The sequence below is a fragment of the Lynx rufus genome, unplaced genomic scaffold (assembly GCF_022079265.1).
Source record: "Lynx rufus isolate CCGP_SWC_20201006 ecotype Redwood Valley unplaced genomic scaffold, mLynRuf1.p SCAF_8, whole genome shotgun sequence".
NCBI classification, from domain to species: domain Eukaryota; kingdom Metazoa; phylum Chordata; class Mammalia; order Carnivora; family Felidae; genus Lynx; species Lynx rufus.
The window spans coordinates 14,416,363-14,424,180 of NW_025814896.1; positions in this window are offsets into that span (position 1 = coordinate 14,416,363).

Sequence of the window (7,818 nt, forward strand, 5' to 3'; positions counted from 1 at the left end):
AGTTCGAGCCCCGCGTCGGGCTCTGTGCTGACAGCTCAGAGCCTGGAGCCTGCTTCCGATTCTGTGTCTCCCTCTCTTTCTGCGCCTTGTCTGTGCGCACCATCTCTCTCAAAAATAAATAAACGTAAAAAATAAAAATGAAGTAGAATCATAGAATAGAAAATATCAGAGCGCCTTACGTGTATTGTTTAATAAAACTTGTTTCAAGTGTATGTATAGACATACAGATACCCAGGGTATCTACTGGGTTTTGATGTAAGACATTTCTTTTTGAGAGTCTTAGCAAAAAAAAAAGATGAAAAATACTGCTGAACTCCAATTAGTCTCGTTTTAAAAAAGCAGGCTCATAGCTTTCAGGCAACTGGAATTTATGTGATTTTATGCAGCATTGTTTTTATTTTTGTTGCTCCGTATTTCTAGGATTACCTTGTGACTAAGACAAGTGATTGATTTAAAGTTCCTTTTAGTTTAAGTTCCTTTAGTAAAAGAAAGTGAGTGGATTTATATCACAGATAGTAAGTACGTAGAACAAAAGAGGTGAAATTACCTAGAAATGACTAGTTTGATAAAGCCTGGTTTAAGGGAAGGGGCAGGAAAACAGCAAAGATGCAAAATGCCGCCAATTACCTAAAACCCCTCCCAGCCTCAGTCTCTTCCCCAGAGATGTGTGTCTGTGGGGAGGGAGGTATAATAAAGTACCTCTCCTTGTCTGCACCAGCCAGCAAATAAGTACTTTGAGTGCCTTCTCTGTGCCCAGTATCACTGGCTACTGGGTGCGTGGGCAGTGAGCATTTCCGTGGGTCCAGGACTGTGTGTTTCCTTCACCATAGTCAGCCCTGTGCCTGTGGCAGATGCCCAGGAATGAATGAAAACTTCCCTTCCTGGGTACTGGTGACCAGTAGACAGGAGAGTGAATATCGTTGCCTGGTTATCACTCGTCAAGATGCTGTCCCAGGAGTGTTCATATTGGAATCGAAACAACTCTAAGGTAGCATCCCCAGTGTATCGATGGAGAACTTGTCCAAGATGTCACAGGTAGCAAGGGAGACTTTTACCTGGCTCCCAAGCCCGTGTGGCCTCCACTGATGCTTTAGGAAACGAGATGCTGGAAAGGATACACTTTTGATATATCTTGATCTTATAGAACATTATTTTCCAAGAACTTCAAGGGCCCCAGGGGCAATGATGTTTTCAAGGAATACTGTCAACGTGACTGAGAGCTGTCTGCCTCGGGGTGAGAATGACTGGTGGGCACACACGTGCAGGTAGTAAGTCAGGAAATACCTAGAGCTCGCCGCGTGCGGGGCCCTGGAGATAGAGGGGGACCTAAGGCTGCCCTTTCTCAACGAGGAAACAGTGACATTAGAACTGGTATGTGAAGGAGAGCCGGGGGCACCTGGGTGGCTCAGTCGGTTGAGCGTCCGACTTCGGCTCAGGTCATGATCTAGTGGTTCACGAGTTTGAGCCCCACGTCGGGCTCTGTGCGGACAGCTCAGAGCCTGGAGCCTCCCCCGGACTCTGTGCCTCCCTCTCTCTCTGCCCCTTCCCTGCTCGCGTTCTGTCTCAACTTATTTTTTTCTTAAAAAAAAAAAAAAAAAAAAAGAACCGGGAGGTGGGGGAGTGTGTCCCAGGCAGAGACCCATGAGGGACAAAGTTGGTAAAGGAGGGGCATCCCTGGGCAGCAAGGCCAGGGGGGCCAGTTCGCAGCGAGCAGAGCAGAGGAAGAGCGGGAAGTGAGATCAGAGAGGTGGGTGAGGACCAGCTCGGGGCCTTGTCACGAGCCCGGGTATTGTTCTCAACTCGACTGGCGGTTTTAAACAGGGAGGCATCTCATTTACGTTTTCAAGGGATCACATCGGGAGAAAAGGTGGTAAAGGGGGGCTGGAGGGGAAGGGAAAAGCCTTTGCAACTGGCCGGGTCAGCGACACTGGCAGCCTGGGACAGAGGCCTTGGCGAGCGTGCAGCGATCCGCTCGGGCCCGTTGGTGCGTGTGACACGGTGGCCAGCACGGCAGAGGTGGCAGCGTTAGGGAGGCTACAATGACGTTTGCAGGCATCGAGGGCGAGGGGGGTCCTGGGGCAGCCACACATGTTCCCAGGAGAACTGTCCCATCTGTGTACTCAGGCCCTGGCTCGGGATGGGAAACAAGGGATTATCACACAGTCCCAGGCGAGCAGTGGATTCTGTCCCTTGTTCAGCATCTCACAAAGGACCAAGCAATCCTCTGCAGTTCCAGATCCCTCAAAGTCCACGTGGGGACAGCTGGCCCTCTGCAGCGGTGAGCCAACGGCGCTGGCAGCTCTGTGTGAATTCCATCTGGAACCTTCCCAGACGCGGCTTATAAACCTCATTTTACAGACGAGGAAAGACGCTTCACAGTGCAAACTATCATGTCTTAGGGTCACACAAGTTGCAGGGCTGGGATTCAAACCTCCATTTTTAACAACAGCCGTTCGCTACTGAATGGTTACTAAGTTCTTTGCGTGCATCAACCTATTTTGCGGAGGAGGCAATTGAGGCACAGAGAAATGGAGCCTTGCCCAAGGGCCACGCAGCTAGTGAGTAGCAGAACCGGGGAAATGTGATGTGATACTGAGATGTGTCCAACACTGAAGAGGACACAACGCCCACATCTTCTAGAACTTTTAAAAGAGCTCTTGTGGGGCGCCTAGGTGGCTCAGTCTCTTAAGCATCTGACTCCGGCTCAGGTCGTGATCTCACGGTTTGTGAGTTCGAGCCCCGTGTCGGGCTCTGCGCTGACAGCTCGGAGCCTGGAGCCTGCTTCGGATTCTGTGTCTCCCTCTCTCTCTGCCCCTCTCCCGCTCGCACTCTGTTTCTCTCTGTCTCTCAAAAAGTGAATAAACATTAAAAAAAGTTTTTTTTTTTTAAAGAGCTCTTGTGACTGCGGGCCACAGCATGGAGCCACCCACGCTGGGCATAGTGAATGCTTCTTCAGTGTTCTCGTTAGGGGAGCTGACCACGCTCGCCGCATGTGCCGGCCGAGGGGACCCGTGCACACCTGCACTAGTGAAGGAATGCGCACGTAATCGCAGCTGTGACCGAGAAACTGATCCCGGTTCCAATCCAGTTTGTTTGCAAAACCGGGCGGGCAGCTCGTGGGCCATCGTTTGCCAAGTTGATTTTTTAAGATACTGCATTAAAATGTTTGTCTTGATTACTGGGTTTTTAGGTGCCTCCTCGAATTAGTGCCCTGGTAAGAGGCTCGCTCACCTCATCCTGGTCCTCACCCGGCTGCCACTGACCACTGGAACCCCCGGCTGTGGGAGCCCAGCGGACAGGGCCCTGGGAATCTCCTCCTTGAGTCCCGAATTCAGAGTGCCACAACTCCAAAGGACCCAATTCCCCTTTCCTGAGCCCAGACGAGTGGCCGTCCTGGCCAGCAGAGGTCGCCAAGTTACCGTCGTTATCCATGCAGGGGAGCTTCCTTCCCCTTCCATTCTCCTCCTCCACTTCCTTTTCTCTCTCCCTTCCCTCTCCCTCCTTTCTCTTCTTCTTCCTCTTTTCGTCCTATCTCCCTACCTCGAACTTGGCTCACTTATCCGCCCAACACCGAAGCATCCCCGTGCGGCAGGCACCGTGCAAATCACCCAGGCTACAGTCAGCAAAGACGTGGGATGTCTGGTTCCCTCCTGCCCGAATTTTGTCAGGCGCTCTCTCCCTTCCTCACGCCTTCATTCACTGGGTATTTATTCCACACCCCGGCTCTGTCTGGCTCTGTGCTGGGTCCCAAAGAAGCTACTGGGATGAGAAAGCCCACAGCTACCACCCTGGAGCCCCTTCCCCTCCCCCTGCACTCTGCTGCAATCAATGGTTTCCCCACTGCTCCCCACTGTTTCTGCCCCGCCCATTGACCCCCCAAAACGTTCTTCCTTATAAAGCAGCCAGAGGCACCCTTGTAAAGCCAGCTTATGTCACTTGTCTAATTGGAACCTTGATGGCTTCCCATCCCATGTCTCCTTGCTTACCAGCTACATGATGAGGGACCCCCTCACCGCGCCTCTCTGAGCCTCGGTGTCCTCATCTGTAAGATGGACCCATTTTACAGATGAGGAAGCTGAGTCTCAGAGATGCTAAGCGACTTTTCTAGTCATCAGCCTGTAAATGATAGAGATTGTGCCGGGCACTGGCTGTTGCCTACCCAGAGCCACACTCTTTATTCCTTCTGGACAGAACCTCTGCTTGTCCAGGTATCTATTAGGTGAGAATGGCTTCATCTCAGGGAAGGTCAGACCGGTCCCTGATGTACAGGTGGGCACGTGGCTCCTTTCTGGCCAATAAGACAGAAAAGCGAATCTGCAGAAGTTGGTTCTGGGGAAGATTTTCTTTCTTATAGAAAGGGAGAAGGTTGTGAGAATTCGCTCCATGCCCTGACCCCAACACACCCGCACCAGCATTTCCTGCCTTTAAATGCAGTGGTGATGAGTGGAAGTTCAGCAGCCATTTTGGGGCCGGGAGGCCGACGGTAAAGCACCGGCGAGGGGAAGACAAAGGAGTCAAGAACGGGCAGGGTGTGAGTCCGTCGCTGGAACTCGGACCTTTCTTCCCTGACTTATTATTTGCATAAGTAAACATCTTCAAAGCCGAAGCTGCTTTCGTTGGGTTTTCTATCACTCGAAGCAAAAACATTCCTAACCAGAACAGATACAGATCCCCGTCCCCCCCCAAGCCACACGCGGGGTCACTGGCCTCTGGCTGCCTTCCCCGGGGCGGGCTGGCATATCCGGCGGCACAGGCCTCTCGCCTGAGATCAAGGTGAAGGAGCCACGGCAGACAGTCTCCAGCCCCTTCTCTTCCAGGGCCGGAAGGTGAGAACCCTGGACTGAGATTCAGCCTGTGCGAGGCCTGGCCAATGTGTCCGCAGCTTCCTCTGTGTGTCTGGCCCCTTCTGCTGTTACTCTGCCCCACTTGCTCACGCTGTTCTTCCAACAGACAGTCCTGCCGCTATCTCAGGGTCTTTCTCCCTGCTGTTCCCTTTGCCCGCGACACTGTTCCCCGCAGACCTCTATGTGGCCTCCTCCCGCACTTCCTTTAGGCCTCCGCCGGATACCGCCGTGAGAGGTCCCCCGGGAGCACCCTCTATAAAAGGTGACACCCCCCTCCCCAGCCCTCCCCGCCCCTCCCCAGCTCTGTTTCCACCCCGTTCACCAGCACCTGCTATCCTTCAGATTCACCTGCTCCTTTGCATCCTGCTCGCTCCGTGGGCAGGGGGCCATGTTTGTGCCCGGCTCCGGCCTCGCTCCGTGGGCAGGGGGCCATGTTTGTGCCCGGCTCCGGCCGCGGTTTCTACAGTGGTGCCTGGAAGGTAGTAGGTGCTCTGTAAACATTTCCTGATGGCAGTGGAATTCCCTCGTGCGAGCGTAGCCTGCTTGTGGGAAAGAAAATTCATGGGGCCACATGAGCCTCCCTCCCGCTGCCCGCCCCCCCTCGCCCCCTCGTGCCACCTACCCACAGTCTTCCCTGCTGGAAGCAAAGCACAGTGTGGCCCCGGCCTGCAGCTTAGAACAAAAAACATTCAGAACCCTGGGGATTTGGTGCTGATCAAAGGCTTCCTCGTGTTTGTAAACCTTCACCCTCTGCCTGGGACACAGAAGGTTAGGGGCGGCCCAGAGCCCAGAGTTAGCCGCGGTTCCACGCCGGGGGACTCTGGGCCTGCCCCTTCCCCGTAGCGAGGAAAGGCCCCCCACCGCAAGGCCGAGCGGGTTGAACCCAGCCAGGGATCTAAAAGGGGTAACTAATCCCACCCCCAGCCTGAGGCCCACCTGCCGGCCCTTGGATTCAAAGCCAATGTTACTCTTGGAGCTACGGAGGCCTGACCAAAATGTCACGCTGAAAGATGCTGATTGTGGTGCAGCTCAGCGAGGCGGGGGGCAGGTGGGGAGGCTGTGAGTTCTCCCCTTCCATGGAGGGGGAGTGGGAAGCTGGTGCCTGCATACCCCCAGCATGCTCTCCCCTCCCCCAGCCTTATTTGTCTTCATAGCACTAAGCACTGTGGGATGTGTGATGTATTTCACTCATCTTATGACAGAGCAAATAAAAGGGAGGCTCTGTGAGCCCAGAGACCTTCGTCTTGGTTGTTCACTGCTGTAGCCCCAGCGCCCAGAATGACACCTGGTGTATACAGTAGGCGCCCCACGAATACTCGTGGACGTGGGCCGCCCGGGGGGCTCCGTCACGTAAGCGTCCGACTCCTGATTTCAGCTCAGGCCATGATCTCACGGTTTCATGGGATCGAGCCCCGCATCGGGCTCTGGGCTGGCACAGCCAGAGTCTGCTTGAGATTTTCTCTCTCTCTGGCTCTCTGCCCCTCCCCCCCCCACTCTGTCTCTCCAAATAAGTACATAAACTTAAAAAACGACTTGTGAATAAGTGGTAGTCATGATTTTGGTTGATGTTCACAATAATAAAGTGCAACAATTTAAGACAGGTTCAAGTTTTCAATGCTTACGGAACCTCCGCTACGTTCCAGGTGCTGTTCCGGGCACCGGGGATACGGTGAGGATTAATGAGGACTCCCGGTTCTCATGGAGTTTAATCTAGTAGGGAACGGTTTGAAACGATGACTCGTGCTGTGAAGGAAAGAACTCGGGGCAGACTCGACATAGAGTGCGTGACGCAGAGTGGAGGAAGGTTACGTTTCAGTAGATCGAGGGTTGGGGGGGCGCCTCGGAGGAGGTGACGTTGGAGCAAAGACCCACGTGAGAAGGAAGCAGCCACTGAGGCGGGATGGTGGGGGGATGTGGGGGGAGGGACATCCAGGCAGAGGGAGCAGTCCGTGCGAAGAACCTGGCATGTTCAAGGAGCAGAAAGGAGGTCGTGAAGAGGGTGGCAGGCAGTGATTGAGGGGAAAGCGGGTAGGACGTCAGGCCAAAGAGCTAGGCATGGCTCGATCATTCATGTCCGTGCCCAGCACAGTGCTTGGCACATAGCAAGCCCTTAATAGCTGGGCTGGTGGCTGTAATCAGTCGATCACATCGATGGTTATTTTCCTCTTAGAAATGGGGAGGGGCAGTGGCGGTGCGGATCATTGGAATTTCAGCCCTGTCGTGCACTAGCTGTGTGACCTCGGGCAAATGTCTTAATCTCTCGGAGCCTCAGTTTCCTCATCCGTCTAACAGACAAGCCTAGTAGGGAATGAAAATAAATGCTGGTCAGACCATCCGTCAACTGTGGAAGTTCTTTAAGAATTTCCTCCTACTTTGGGGCAGGGGGACAGGGGGGCTGGGTAGGTCAGTCGGTGAAGCTTTGGCTCAGGTCATGATCTCGCAGTTCATGAGTTCAAGCCCCGGGTCCGGCTCTGGGCTGACGGCTCAGAGCCTGGAGCCTGCTTCGGATTCTGTGTCTCCCTCTTCCTCTGCCCCTCCTCTGCTCATTCTCTCTCCCTCTCTCTTTCTCTCTCTCTCAAAAATAAATAATAATAATAAAAACACTTTAAAAAAAATTTCCTCCCACATTCTACTTCTTTCTCAGTGTAAAGGGGGAAGAAACAAAGACAGGGGGCTCGTGGGTCCAGCCTCGGAGCCACTTTTCCTCCTACAAGGGCTAAGGTCCAAGCCATCCAACTAGGGGCCTCGTGTTGTGTGACTCACCTTCCCGTTAGAGGCTCTTCTTTGAGGACTCGGCCTATGCAAGTCCTGGCCGATCTCTGCCACCTGCTTCCTCTGTGAGTTTGACCGCTTCTTCTGCTGCTCTGCCCCTACTTGCTCACGCTGGGTGAGAAAAATAACAGCGGTAGTAAAAGTTACCTATTGCTGTTGTAACAAGTTGCTCCAAAACTTAATGGCATAAACCCACCGTTTG